The sequence below is a fragment of the Gopherus evgoodei genome, chromosome 7, assembly GCF_007399415.2.
Source record: "Gopherus evgoodei ecotype Sinaloan lineage chromosome 7, rGopEvg1_v1.p, whole genome shotgun sequence".
Classification (NCBI taxonomy): Eukaryota; Metazoa; Chordata; order Testudines; family Testudinidae; genus Gopherus; species Gopherus evgoodei.
The window spans coordinates 36,613,640-36,628,899 of NC_044328.1; the positions used below are offsets into that span (position 1 = coordinate 36,613,640).

General features: G+C 41.5%; 1 protein-coding gene across 3 annotated transcripts in view; it reads left to right on the forward strand.

Moving 5' to 3' along the window:
• SGMS1 (sphingomyelin synthase 1) overlaps positions 1-15,260 on the forward strand; it is a 207,219-nt gene that overhangs the window by 100,524 nt on the left and 91,435 nt on the right. For 2 of the 3 annotated variants that reach the window (XM_030568770.1, XM_030568768.1), the window contains exon 1: positions 3,263-3,314. The gene's annotated coding sequence lies outside the window, so the exon portion shown is untranslated. Of the gene's footprint in view, positions 1-3,235; positions 3,315-15,260 lie in introns of those variants that run through there. The other variant, XM_030568771.1, reaches the window with a different exon arrangement.

A 15,260-nucleotide genomic window follows, 5' to 3' on the forward strand; every position in this document is an offset into this window, starting at 1 on the left:
TCCTAGCATTCTAAAAAATAATCCACCCCCACAAGGGGTATAGCTCCAAGCATTGGGGCACTGTTTACACTGGCACTTTACAGCGCTGCAACTTGCTGCATTCGGGGACAGTGTTTTTTCACACCCCTGAGCAAGAAGCTTGCAGCGCTGTTAATTGCCAGTGTAGATATGGCCTAAAAGGGATGTATAAAAAAGGTGTAGTACAAAAGGCATAAAGTTAGTGTACAGATACGTAGCTAACAGGCCACCACCTTTAAACCTTGTGACTTTAAACTTTTTCTTAAGAAGGAAGAGGACTTATTTCTTAAGGAACCATTGAAGAACTGCACTGTTTTCCTGAAGATGCAATATCATTCCAGAAAAGCAGCCCATTGAAATCTCTGCTCTCAGCTTTCTGGGTACTCTAGTGGAGAGACTAAATGTAATAAGCACTTTCAAAAAGCTTAGATTTAGTTAAATATCTTTCTTTAAGAAGGCAACTGAACTTCAGAGGAAGACCAGTTTATTAATCGAAGAGTAAAAGTGATTACTAGGATTGTTTGGAACATCTCAGAGTGGAATAATATAAACAGCAAAGATGGCCTTCTTACATAGTGGTGTAAAGTAAAGATGGGAAAAGACTGAAGCTGTTTGAAGACTGAAGTACATAAGATTTGGTTCTTGCTCAGCCCTTACTTGAGACATGATTTTAGATGTTTATGAACAGGAAACGAAAATTCAAATGGAAGTCAAAGGTTGTGTAGTATGTGAACACTCGTAATGTCAAATATTTCTTGATCCATTTGAAGAAAGAGAAAAAAATTGATAGTGTGATTCATCTGAGTTTCCAGAAGGGTTTGGGTTGTTGGTAGGCAGAATTATCAAAATCTTGTTTTGAGACTTGTACACACACACACACACACACACACACACACACACACACACACACACACACACACACACACACACACAGAAAACAAATGCATATTTATATAAATAAAGGGCACTTTTAAGTCTGCTTTTGTTTTGGGGAAAAAATTTGACATGAAAGAAGTTTCTTAAAATAAATTGACCTTTTTGGTTTTGAATTACACCAAGTTAATCAAAGTCTAGGAAGGGGAACAGAAACTCTGTTTCCTTTGCACTTTAAGATAGTGAGATAGTGACTCATGTGGAGTATGACACAGCTTTCTTTTTTAGAACTTTAGTCGCCAAAGCATGAGAGATGTTCTGTAGTATGTTGGGAACGCCTTTCTTGTGTAAATGGTCTGAAAATTAAATTAAATTTTTGGTGGTAATTTCTAATAAAGGCTATATTCTATTGGAATTTTAAATCAGCTGCAGTATTAAAGAAATTAAAGGGCTTTCCTGTTTTATGTAGTATTTTTTTAAATCTAGCTTCCTTCCTACTTCTCTCAGTTTTCTCTTTCCCATTAGGCAAACTGATGTTGCCGGAAGGGGGATATGTGTTTGGCTCAGAATTGGTTGCAATCTGAAGCTGGATCTCTGCCCCCTTATTTCTTCCCCACCTCCCTTCAGAGATTCATCTGGATACAGCAACATTTACTATACCTAACATTATGACTGGAGATAGGCTTACATCAGAATACAGGAATCTGAATACTCCTGAGCTCTGGAAAAGCTGGAATCCAGATGTGAGCTTCGTGACATGATTCCATCTCTAATTTTGATATCCAAAGTTTTGGACCTACTATGCAATGTGGATTTCTGATCTCCTCCTTAGCTCTCTGCCATGTCTCCAGACTAAATGGAGCCTTTCAAGGTTGGAAGAAGGCCTCTCCCTAGGCCAGGTTCCTAAAAGCTAACTTAAATTCCAGGTTAAGTCTTCTAAAGTTGGAGCAGGCCTTTGCCAAAGTTCAACTCCCAAGCTTCACAAAATCTTTCAGAGTTGGAGTCTCTGAGCAAGCATTTAACCAAGCTCCTAGCCAGAATCAATTAACCCTCTCAGTGAGAGACCATTCTGTGACAAGCCGCAGTGCTTCAAATACTCCTTCCACACTGCTCATCGCATAAACAGTGCTTTGCTTATGCACCGCTTTCCCCTTTCTTTCCATGCTGTTTTCTCCCTGTAGTTCCTGTTTGATCGTCTGCTCCTCCTTCCAGTACCATGTTATTGTTCATAAAGATGCAGGAATGGTGCCTATCACTTCCAGAAGCAATTCTTGTTGTTATCAAATGACACAGTGTAGATGATCCTTTGGTGAAGCCGTTGAATTTTGTTTCCTCTCCCTCCCCCGCCCCAATAACCTGAATCCACTATGGGAACTGGAGACCTCAGACTTAAAACATTGGAATCAAGTCTGTGCTTTGGTGCAAGAGTGCTGACTCTGTTTTGGGACTTTCATGTGTTTCCTAAGTCTCTGAATGTTATTGACACTAAAGACAAGTGTTTAGACAAGTTTTTTCATGTCCTCTAGTGGGATAGGGGAGTTCGAATGGCTTTTTCCACTGATTTTTGTGTACCTTTGGGTAGAATTACACTAGTTAGTGAAAAGCAACAAAGAGTCCTGTGGCACCTTATAGACTATCAAATGTATTGGAGCCTAAGCTTTCGTGGGTAGATAGTGACCTGCTTTTCAGAGGTTCTCAGCTCCTGTAGCTCCCTTTAAGCCAAAGGAAGCTACAAAGGCTCAGCACCTCTGCAGAGCAGGTTATTAGTAGTTAATCCCCAATTTATTTTTATCTAGTACTTGAAGGTTTATAGAATCACAGAAAAATGTGTGTGGGATTTTGTGTTTCTACCATTTTTCCTCAAAACAGGATTTTTCATTCTTTGGATGCTAGTCTTATTCCCCTTATACAAGAACTTCTGGTCAAAGCTTTAAGGTCTTGTTGCGTTCTTTGCAGCCCCCATCTCTTGGTGGATCAGAGAATGTATTTGTTTGACTTGTAAACAGCAGCAATAGAAACAATCAAACAACTTGCGCAAAACCACCAGAATATTTTAAAGAGAGAATTTTCTGTTTTCCTTCCTTCCTGTGACTTTTATAACACCATGTTCTTGGTTGCGATAGGGAGTAATTAAAGCAAAACGAACTTAAATATATGCTGGATAATTATGCTGGTGCAATAAATTGGTAAAATTAAGGAAAGCTCTTATATAAGCTACACAGGTTTGTAGCACATTCAGACATGTTTTTATTGAATATAAATAAGGAAGTTTTAGCAGAATTTGTTATTACATCCCTGACAAAAATGGTTGTGGGAACTGAACTGTCTCTTTGCTTTTTGGCAGGTGGAAATACAATAGCAGAACACTAACAAATTGAGAGGATGAAGGGAAAATGTGATGTGTACAACAAAGAAGATTATAGGTAAGCAGTGTTATTTTTCCGTAGGTGGTATAACTGAGCTTGGATATTTCATACCTCATTTAAAAAAAAAAGCAGTTGGACAAAATCATTTAGACTACATCAAGGAAAAGTGCAATAAATTTACATACAGTTTAAAAGTATCAGAGGGGTAGCCGTGTTAGTCTGGATTTGTAAAAGCAGCAAAGAATCCTGTGGCACCTTATAGACTAACAGACGTTGTGGAACATGAGCTTTCGTGGATGAATACCCACTTCGTCGGATGCATGTAGTGGAAATTTCCAGGGGCAGGTATATATATGCAAGCAAGAAGCAAGCCAGAGATAACGAGGTTAGTTCAATCAGGGAGGATGAGGTCCTGTTCTAGCAGTTGAGGTGTGAAAACCAAGGGAGGAGAAACTGGTTTTGTAGTTGGCAAGCCATTCACAGTCTTTGTTTAATCCTGAGCTGATGGTGTCAAATTTGCAGATGAACTGAAGCTCAGCAGTTTCTCTTTGAAGTCTGGTCCTGAAGTTTTTTTGCTGCAGGATGGTCACCTTAAGGTCTGCTGCTGTGTGTCCAGGGAGGTTGAAGTGTTCTCCTACAGGTTTTTGTATATTGCCATTCCTAATATCTGATTTGTATCCATTTATCCTTTTCCGTAGAGACTGTCCAGTTTGGCCGACGTACATAGCAGAGGGGGTATTGCTGGTGTATGATGGCGTATATTACATTGGTGGACGTGCAGGTGAATGAATCGGTGATGGCGTGGCTGATCTGGTTAGGTCCTGTGATGGTGTCGCTAGTGTAGATGTGTGGGCAGGGTTGGCATCGAGGTTTGTTGCATGGATAGGTTCCTGAGCAAGAGTTACTATGGTGCGGTGTGCAGTTACTGGTGAGAATATGCTTCAGGTTGGCAGGTTGTCTGTGGGCGAGGACTGGCCTGCCACCCAAGGCCTGTGAAAGTGTGGGATCATTGTCCAGGATGGGTTGTAGATCTCTGATGATGCGTTGGAGGGGTTTTAGCTGGGGACTGTATGTGACGGCCAGTGGAGTCCTGTTGGTTTCTTTCTTGGGTTTGTCTTGCTGTAGGAGGCTTCTGGGTACATGTATGGCTCTGTTGATCTGTTTCCTTATTTCCTCGTGCGGGTATTGTAATTTTGAGAATGCTTGGTGGAGATTTTGTAGGTGTTGGTCTCTGTCTGAGGGGTTAGAGCAGATGCGGTTGTACCTCAGTGCTTGGCTGTAGACAATGGATCGTGTGGTATATCCGGGATGGAAGCTGGAGACATGAAGGTAGGTACAGCAGTCGGTAGGTTTTTGGTATAGGGTGGTGTTAATGTGACCATCACTTATTTGCACCGTAGTGTCTAGGAAGTGGACCTCCCGTGTAGATTGGTCCAGGCTGAGGCTGATGGTGGGGTGGAAGCTGTTGAAATCGTGGTGGAATTTTTCCAGAGTCTCCTTCCCATGGGTCCAGATGATGATGATGTCATCAGTGTAGCGTAGGTATAGAAGGGGCGTGAGTGGACGAGAGCTGAGGAAGCATTGTTCCAGGTCAGCCATAAAAATATTGGCATATTGTGGGGCCATGCGGGTGCCCATAGCGGTGCCACTGATCTGGAGATATATATTATCATTAAATTTAAAATAGTTGTGTGTGAGGATAAAGGCACAGAGCTCAGCAACCAGTTGTGCTGTGGCATCATCAGGGATACTGTTCCTGACAGCTTGTATTCCATCTGTGTATGGGATGTTTGTGTAGAGAGCCTCTACATCCATGGTGGCTAGGATGGTGTTTTCTGGAAGGTCACCAATGCATTGTAGTTTCCTCAGGAAATCAGTAGTGTCACGGAGATAGCTGGGAGTGCTGGTGACATAGGGTCTGAGTAGAGTCCACATATCCAGACAGTCCTTCAGTGAGAGTACCAATGCCCGAGATGATGGGGCGTCCAGGATTTCCAGGTTTGTGGATCTTGGGTAGTAGATAGAATAACCCTGTTCGGGGCTCTAAGGGTATGTTGATTTGTTCCGGTGTTAGTGTAGGGAGTGTCCTGAGTAGATGGTGCAGTTTCTTAGTGTATTCCTCAGTGGGATCTGAGGGAAGTGGCCTGTAGAATTTGGTATTGGAAAGTTGTCTGGCGGCCTCCTTTTGGTAGTCAGACCTGTTCATGATGACAACAGCACCTCCTTTATCATCCTCTTTTATGATAATGTCAGGGTGGTTTCTGAGACTGTGGATGGCATTGCGTTCTGCACGATTTAGGTTATGAGGCAAGCGATGTTGTTTTTCCACAATTTCTACCTGTGCACGTCGGCGGAAGCATTCAATGTATAGGTCCAGACTGTCCAGACAACCTGCCAACCTGAAACATATTCTCACCAGTAACTGCAAACCGCACCATAGTAACCCTAGCTCAGGAACCAATCCATGCAACAAACCTCGATGCCAACTCTGCCCACACATCTACACTAGCGACACCATCACAGGTCCTAACCAGACCAGCCACACCATCACCGGTTCATTCACCTGCACGTCCACCAATGTAATATATGCTATCATATGCCAGCAATGCCTCTCTGCTATGTACGTCGGCCAAACTGGACAGTTTCTACAGAAAAGGATAAATGGACACAAATCGGATATTAGGAATGGCAATATACAAAAACCTGTAGGAGAACACTTCAACCTCCCTGGACACACAATAGCAGACCTTAAGGTGGCCATCCTGCAGCAAAAAAACTTCAGGACCAGACTTCAAAGAGAAACTGCTGAGCTTCAGTTCATCTGCAAATTTGACACCATCAGCTCAGGATTAAACAAAGACTGTGAATGGCTTGCCAACCAAAACCAGTTTCTCCTCCCTTGGTTTTCACATCTCAACTGCTAGAACAGGGCCTCATCCTCCCTGATTGAACTAACCTCGTTATCTCTAGCTTGCTTCTTGCTTGCATATATATACCTGCCCCTGGAAATTTCCACTACATGCATCCGACGAAGTGGGTATTCACCCATGAAAGCTCATGCTCCAAAACGACTGTTAGTCTATAAGGTGCCACAGGATTCTTTGCTGCTTTTACAGGTTAAAAGTAGTGGTTATTTAAATTCATTCTTCCATATTTGAGTTTGTTAGATTAGTAAGTCTGTAATTAGGATTTGGCTGCTCATTGGGTAGGTCAAAAGTATTTTATTTTAAATACACCCCTACACCATTATAACGCGGTCGGAGGAGCCAAAAATCCCTACCACGTTGTAGCTGAAACCCCGTTATATCAGGGTAGGGGCAGCAGGGCTCCAGCGGTGATTTAAAGAGCTCCGGGCTCCAGCTGCTGAGGGGAGCCCCAGGCCCTTTAAATTGCCAGTGGAGCCCCACTGCCACAGCCCTGGGGTAGCAGTGCCAGGGCTCCAGTGGTGATTTAAAGAGCTCCGGGCTCTGGCCGCTGTGTGGAGTCTGACCCGATGTTATATCGGGTCATGTTATAGCGGCGTAGAGGTGTAATTCCTTTCAAAGAGTATTTGTTGTTCAGAGTCATAGATTTGTCCAGTGTTCACTAAGAGCTAAAACTGAGAGTGATGCATGCTTGGAAACCGTACTATTTACTGAATTTCCGTTACTGGCCATAAAACCAGTTCCTTATTTCAAAAGATTTTGCAATGTGCTAGCTGTTATCAGTGAATGATACAAGTGGGTTGGAATTTCATACCACTACTGTCTATGAAGAGTATTCTGAAGCCTGAGATCCCTTTCTAGTGCTCTTTCATTTAAATGTATTTTGGTTCATAAAACAAATGAGTGGCTTTGAGCAAGTATTTGGTAACCCAAACAACACATCTGCACAGAATATTGACTGTCTAGAATGATGTGCAACATTTATCCCTGTCCCCAGTTTCCCATGTCTTAGTTTCAGCAGTAATTTCAGCCTATTTAAATACTGCGGCTTGTGAGCCAGGTGACCCAGAAAATTGAGGATGCTAGATTTGTTACAATGTCTATGTTTGTCATACATTTCACAGGATCTTTAGCAATACTTTGCCCTGGAAAAAATGGATGATTTAAAAAGGCCTTTGTAATTCCCACTTAAATCTTTTAAAATATCTGTGTTGGGAAATAATTATTTAATTTGGTGGTGGTCCAAAAAAATTGCAGTTGAACCACATTCCTTCTAAATAATTAATGGTTTGTCAATTTAAGAAGGATCTCCAAAAAAAATTCCCAAAATGTTGTATTTAACTTTTGTAGAAAGATCTATGGAGTGTGACTTTATTTTTGAATTTTATCAGTGTATAATTTGACCATGTTTGTTGAAGTGTAAGAGAATATGTGTCAAATATCAGAAGGGTAGCCATGTTAGTCTGGAACTGCAAAAGTGGCAAAGAGTTCTATGGCACCTTATAGACTAACAAACATATTGGAGCATGAGCTTTTGTGGGTGAATACCCACTTCGTTGGATGCATGTAGATGACAAGGAGAATATATGGATTCTCAGATGTGCTCAATACTGGCCTAATTCTCCTCCCTTTGAAGTCAATAATAAAAAATCCTAAGATTTATTTATTAATTTTGCTTGATGTGTTTTATATGTGTATAGTCTATATATTTATAAAGCTTGGTACCTGTTTTGTTTTCTTTTGTTTTTTCTTTTTCTCTCCCCTTTCTGGCTTTCTGCAAACTTAACGTTTAAAAGTAGTTTGAATTAAAAGTCAAATTAATACTAACATGGAAGGAAAGATGCTGAAGTTTAGAGGAATCAAGCAAGCATAATGCCACGCCTAGTCTGATGCCAAGTACACACACAACATATTCTTATACAATCTGTTTGCACTAATTGACATGAATCGGTGCAATCCTGCAAGCTGTATTTTTGCCTGCCTAAGTCTATTGAGAAATCATTTATCTAATTAGATTTCTTACACAGCTTGGGTCCCCTTACCTTAACCAGAGAGAGAGAGACATGTTCTGAATGAAAGATTGTGATTTTTCTTGAAAAAACACTAGATGGCATTTGTTGCAATGTGGAATAAAACCCTGCTTTACAAGGCAGATTGCAGCGTATACAGTAACATTTTAATAATGAGAAACACTCTCTTTCTTAGTTTAATTCAGGAGTTGACAACCTTTGAGAAGCAGTGTGCTGAGTCTTCATTTATTCACTCTAATTTAAGGTTTCGCATGCCAGTAATACATTTTAACGTTTTTAGAAGGTCTCTTTCTATAAGTCTATTTTATATAACTAAACTATTGTATGTAAAGTAAACAAAATTTTCAAAATGTCTAAGAAGCGTCATTTAAAATTAAATTAAAATGCTGATCTTACGCCGCCAGCCTGCTCAGCTCGCTGCCAGCCTGGGGTTCTGTTCACCAGACCGGCAGTGGGTTGAGCAGGGCCTGCAGCCGGGAGCCCAGACCTGGGAGGGGGGTGTTTCAGGGGTCAGGGCTGGGGGAGAGGGTTCAGGTCAGAAGGCTGGGGTGGTGGGAGTTCAGGGATGAGGGCTGGGGTGGGTGGGGGGTGTAGGGCAGAAGGCTGTGTGTGTTGGGGGGTCAAGGGACAGAGCAGAGGGCTGGAGGGTGTGGGGGGTGCAGGGCAGAAGGCTGTGTGTGTGTTGGGGTGTGGAGGTTCAGGGCTGGGGGGTGTGGGGACTGCAGGGCAGAAAGCTGAGTGTGTGGGGGGGTCAGGGCATAAGGTTGAAGGGTGTGGGGGGGGTGTAGAACAGAAGACTGTGGGGGTGGGTCAGGGCAGAGGGCTGGAGTGCTCGGCTCGTAGGGGTGCTCCCAGCCCCCTGCCTGAGCGGCTCAGGGCAGGGGCTGGAAGGGATATGCCTGTTGCACCCCTTTCCCCAAGGCTCCGTCCCTACCTTTCTCTGTCTCCTCTAGGGGACTGCCTGCACTCTGTTGCTCTTCCCCCCTCCACCCTTGCTAGGGCCATCAGCTGATTGGCGCAGGGAAGGGGGGGGGCAGGAAAGAACCACTCTGGGGGAAGAAGTAGGGGAGAGGGAAGCTTTGTTGCCGCAGAACCAAGCTTCTGCCTCCTGCCCCCACAGGGGAGAGCGATGGGTGGGGGGGGCTGAGAGCCAGGACTGCGGCAGGCGGCTGCATGCCACTCAAAATTGGCTCGCATGCCATAGGTTGCCAACCCCTGGTTTAATTTGTTAATGGTTGATGAAACAAGTGGTTTCTGGTAGTTAACTGATATATATTCATAGAAAGAGACTTGATTGCTTGTTGTAGTGAAAGTGTTGTTTAAATTGCGTTTCAGTATCATATGTTTTAAAGTGACCTGTATTGTGCCCAACATTGTTCTAATTTCAAATATTACCTAAGATTGCTTTGAAAATGTTTTGAAGGCAGTAAAACCTCAAACTAATACAGCTATTAATACTTACAATTGAAATGAACAGATGCACACATTTGCAGACTTATGATCCAATAATTTCCCTGTATACAAAAGATCCTACTATGCATTTTTGATCAACTTTAAAACTAGTTAGCATGGTGCATTGGAAAAAGCCCCTTAAAATATAAGAAGTGAACATGGGAATATAAGAGTTGTCATACTAGATCAGACCAATGATCCATCTTGTCTGGTATCCTGTCTCAGAGTGGATACCATTAGATCCAAGAAAAATGATAAAAAAACCCCATGATAACATTTCCATAGGATAAGTTTCTTTCTAATGCCGGCCAGTGGCTGCCTTATGTCATGAAGCCTAAGGTAACTGAGGATGTCCTTATTATCTATAGAAAAAGTACTAGTTTGTTTCTGAATACTACTAACTGAGGTCTTAGTCTTACTATTTATTATTTGTTTGGTGGCAGTAGCTAAAGGGCCTAGTCAGAGATCAGGCCTCCTTGTGCTAAGCACTGTACTGAAAAGACAGTAGTGCCTTCCCCAAAGATCTTCCAGACTAAGCCTCAGTGACATCATGTGACATGAGTTATATAGATTGTGCTATCTGTAAATAAGTTTTATTTATCAGTTTTAAATTTTTCATCTTTCAGTTTAATTGAGTGTCGTCTTGTTCATGTCAGAGAAGGTAAATAGGAATTCCCAGTATACCATCTCTATACCATTCAGGATTTTTTTCCATCCATCATGTCTCTTCTTTTCTAAACTGAAGCAGTCCCAATCTTTTCAGTCTCTTCATATGAAAGCCTTTCCATGCCTCTAACTTTCACAGCTCTCTCTCTCTCCTTCCTTCTATTCCTACATTGATTGATTGGATAGTGTAGCCAAACTGAACACAATACTCCAAGTGAGTGTGTACTGAAGTTCATATTTCCAGTAGTATTTTCTGTCCCACTGCTAGCTCACTGTCCTCAAATTTTGCTAGCTTTTTGACAGCTGCTGCATGCTGAGTATGTGTTTTCAATGACCCTCACAATGACGCCCAGATATTTCCTCAATGTTTACAGTTAGTTTAGCATTGAGAACGAGTAGTTCAGATTATTCCTTGCACTGTGTATTACTTGTATTCATCTGCCGCTATGCAACTTCCGTACTGGCGGGCAGAAGTAAAAAATGAACTACCAAGCCCTCTCTCTAGTTTCTGTAGTCTGCCATTTGGAGACATAAGTTTCAATGTCTTGAACCCTTTTCTTTAATACTCTCTCTCAGTAAGATAATTTATCAATTTCAAACTGATACTATGTAGCAAATTGTTATGGGATGTTTGGGTCATGTTAGCAACGTAGCAAAGATAGTTGTTTGTGCTTTTACTTTCCCTATAGTTTGAGCTACTGCAATATTAATTTAATATTAAGTTTATGCTGTCAGTGACTGGAGTGGAAGCCTCTCGTGTTTCTAATATAAAATTCTTTCCAGCACAGGGAAAATGGGCCAGCTTTCAGAGTCAGTCCTCCCCTCTTTATGCATTCATCATTATGGTATGTGAGCATCTTGTGGGAAGGAGGGGATGAAGCAGAGTGACGACAGTATGACGGAAGGCAGTACTTGACAGGTGTTCTCCCTCTGTTCCACAAGAAACCACACAAACATGCATTGTCTCATAGTGCAAAGCACCATAGAGTCCTATCACAATGAACAGTAAACACAACACATGGGTGTCATTATATGGTAGTCTTCTTCCACATTTCAGTGTTTCACACAGCAGCCTTGAGACATGCGCCATACCACGTCCTGCCAAGTTAGCTACATTGTCGACTCTCACTCGACCTCTGTCCCTGGCACCAGTGCCTGCAAATCTTGCTTCTGAAATCTAGGAGACCACACACAAGGTAATAATTCTTTGACTACTCACTTGTTTTTATCCTCCAGGAAGTTGGAGCTATGGAGTAGAGTTTACAAATACTTTGAGAAGTCATAACCAAGTTTACTATCTTATGTATTTGTTTAGAGCTAAATAAATATCTATTGGCAGCTCGCTGGACACTTACAATACTTAAACTACACACAATAGTCAAACATATTAAAAGGCATTCCTAAAAAGACCACTTCAGGTCCAAAATCACACTGCCTTTTATCTACCCCATAATACCAGCCAAACCCAGACCACCTCTTATTCCTGGAGAAAAAATTGGGTAACCAAGAAAGTCTTGCATTATGCCCTGAGGTTATGGTGGATCATAGTGGAAGTGAGTTGCAAAGCCTAGAACCACTGGATGAGAATGTACTACTGTTCAAATAAGGGATTTTTTAAAAGCTTTTGTGTGGTTCAGATCATCCCCAGTGCTGAGGCAACAACCGGACCTGGAATAGTATAGATTATTGAGCACTAATGCAAAGCAGTCCCTTCAGAAAACACCATTTAGAAAGTGACCAGACATGATCTGTCCTAGCTATGAGTTTCTGAATGGCTGTAAGATCTAAGCTTTTCTATCTTAAAGTATATTTTAAGATCACATTATCTGTGTAGAGGTGACAAAGACGTGGATAATGAACTGTGGTAAGATCTGCCTTTGAAATAAAAAAAATAACATTGTTGTCCATTACTGCCAGGGCCGGCGCTTCCATTTAGGCAACCTAGGCAATTGCCTAGGGCGCCAGGATTATTGGGGAGCGGCATTTTGCCGGCGGGGGCAGCAGGCGGCTCTGGTGGACCTGCCGCAGTCGTGCCTGCGGAGGGTCCCCGGGTCCTGCGGCTCTAGTGGAGCTGCCGCAGGCATTTCTGCGGACGGTCCGCTGCTCCCGCCGCTCCGGTGGACCTTCTGCAGGCACGGCTGCGGCAGCTCCACTGGAGCCGTGGACCCTCCGCAGGAATGCCTGCGGCAGCTCCACCATAGCCACGGACCAGCGTGCGGGGCGGTGAAATGGCCGTGCACCTAGGGCGCTAAAAACACTAGCGCCAGTCCTGATTACTGCAAAAAAAAAAGAAAAAGCATTTTTGGCAAATGCTGTTATCTGGTTCTCTGGAAGCAACTGGGTGTTCTTATCAGCACTACAACTGCAGTCTAATAGGGACTTTATCCATGCCTGAACCTCCTGGAACCCTGAATAAGTGAGCTCTTGAGGCAGATGAACAATTGCCCAGTATTACCCTGAAATCTTTCAGAGAGAGGAGGGACAAGCTTGAGTAAATCCATCTATCACTGTGTCCTGGACAGGAGAGTTAAAGGCAGCTGATATATAAAAGAAACATGGATACTGCCGGAATAGGTTTATTCTATTTGCGTGTTAAAAATAGTATTTGTATTCTTTTGTTGTATATTAGCAAATAAGATATTGTCTGCCCTGTTTTTCTTAAATGCCATGCAAGTTAGACCTGATTAACTGAGAAGGGAAAGTGATTTTGTTTGTATTGTGTAAAACTATTTTATTTAACTAATTAAATTCAAATGCCTGGGAAATGATTAGCAGCAAATGTGCCTTCATTAAAATTTAAACACTCCACTCCTTTTAACTAAAGCCTGAGAGAGCACTTCTGGGACCTCAGACTACTTCCTCAAAAATAGGAAAGACTAGACTTGACATTCCTGACGGTTCAAGGGAAAAAAACAAGCAGGAAAAAATATGTAAAAAGTAAAATAAATTTAAAAAACCCTTAAGGTTGCCTTTCTTATCTGTAAAGTGAGGGAGGGGTGGGGGGAACCTAAACTAACAAAAAGGCATAAACTCAGTTCCCCAATTTGATTTTCACTTTGCCCCCTTTGCCTGAATCCAGTTTGGAAGGGTTATATTTTTATTGGTAAATGTTGATAAACATTGATTTCCCTGTGCACATGGCATGAAAAATTATTTCCATCAACGATAATTGAAATTTACAGATAGGCCAAGTAAGAAAAACGCTGCTTGAGAGTGTTTGATTTAAGGCTATTTATTTAGTATGTTTTGACATATGACGGGAATTTGTGTTTTAATGGTTCAGAGCTTTAACTTTTTACATCTCAGTATCTGACCCCCATAATTTCCCATAACTGTGAACATTGAAATTGATAAATATAGAAAAAATCTTAAAAATAAACAATTATCACCCATCAAAATTATATCAAAAATCAAATTAAGGTATGTTTATAATCAACTCCAATAAATGTCCCAAGCACTCTTCCACTGGTTTTCAGCCGAACTTTCTCCTCTAGGATGTAGAGAAACTGGAAAGGATCTAGAGGCAAGTGATAAGGATGATCAAAGTGATGGAATGCAGCCATATGAGCAAAAGTTGAAGGACCTGGGTATATTTAGTTTAGAACAGAGCAGATTAAGGGAGACATGATAGCAGTCTTCAAATACTTAAAATACTGCCGTAAAAAAGATAGAAAAAACTCTTTTGCCACAGAGGGCAGGACATGAGGCAGTGGATTCAAATTACAGCATAGCATAAGTAGGAAGATATATCTATATATATATATAGATATATCTATATATATATATATATAGATATAGATATATAGATATATACACACACACACATACATATACACACAGAGAACATGAAAAAATGGGGGTTGCCATACCAAGTCTAACAAGACTAATCAGTTAAGGACCCCCATTTTTTCATATTGTGTGTGTGTTTGTCTGTCTGTCTGTCTTCCTACTGTATTTTCCACTGCATGCGTCTGATGAAGTGGGGTTTAGCCCCTGAAAGCTTATGCCCAAATAAATTTGTTAGTCTCCAAGGTGCCACAATTACTCCTCATTCTTTCAACTTTTTGTTGATCTTACCCCAGCTTGAGCTGGCAGATGGATATCCTGCCATGTTCCTTTGCACTATCCCATGATGCAGTTGCTGTCACTTCCTTTTCATCCATTCACTTCTCTGATTCTGATTTTCCTTGTTGACAAGGAGCCACCACATGCAACAGCACATTTATGTGTACTCTGTATGTGTCTCTCCAACCAAGCTGACCCAGCCGCTTCTTTTTCCTGTCCCTCCCCGCTCAACTATTCTCTGGTGTTGGATGAGGAAGAGGGTTAGGAAATACTGCTTCACAGAATAACAATGTTGTCTGCCTTATGAAAACCAGCAGCAAGTTTCTAGCAGTTTGACATGTGTGGCATCTAGTATTATATAGTCTGGAAGGAAGTTAGAGAATTAAATTAGAGTTTTTGCTTTCCGAGTCAGAGCACCAGCTTTAGATTCAGACGTTTACGTGTTGGAGAATGAACATTTGTCTCTGTCCTGGTTCTGAGCTTTGTGATATAATACTTTATCCTTGCTTTCTGGTTTTGGATTAATTTATTTTCCATGTACAATGCCATGTTGAATTTTAGCTTTGATCAAATTAATATAGAAATTTCAATACAATTACTGGATTTGAGAGTACTGTACTAAAGTTTGTAAACTGATTAATAAAAATACATGTAAGAGTTGGAACACATTTAAAGTGAAATGTAAACTGCCCCATGAAACTGTGGTAAACTTCAGAAGCAATTTAAAACTCCAGATTGTTAACTCATCTGAAAAAAAATCCTAGGAAGAATGCATTTTTTAGCAGACAATGAAAATGTTTGGTTTTAAAAGCCCAGTCGGTTGACTCATTCTTTTAAAGCTTTAATGGTTAAACCAGGAAAGCAGT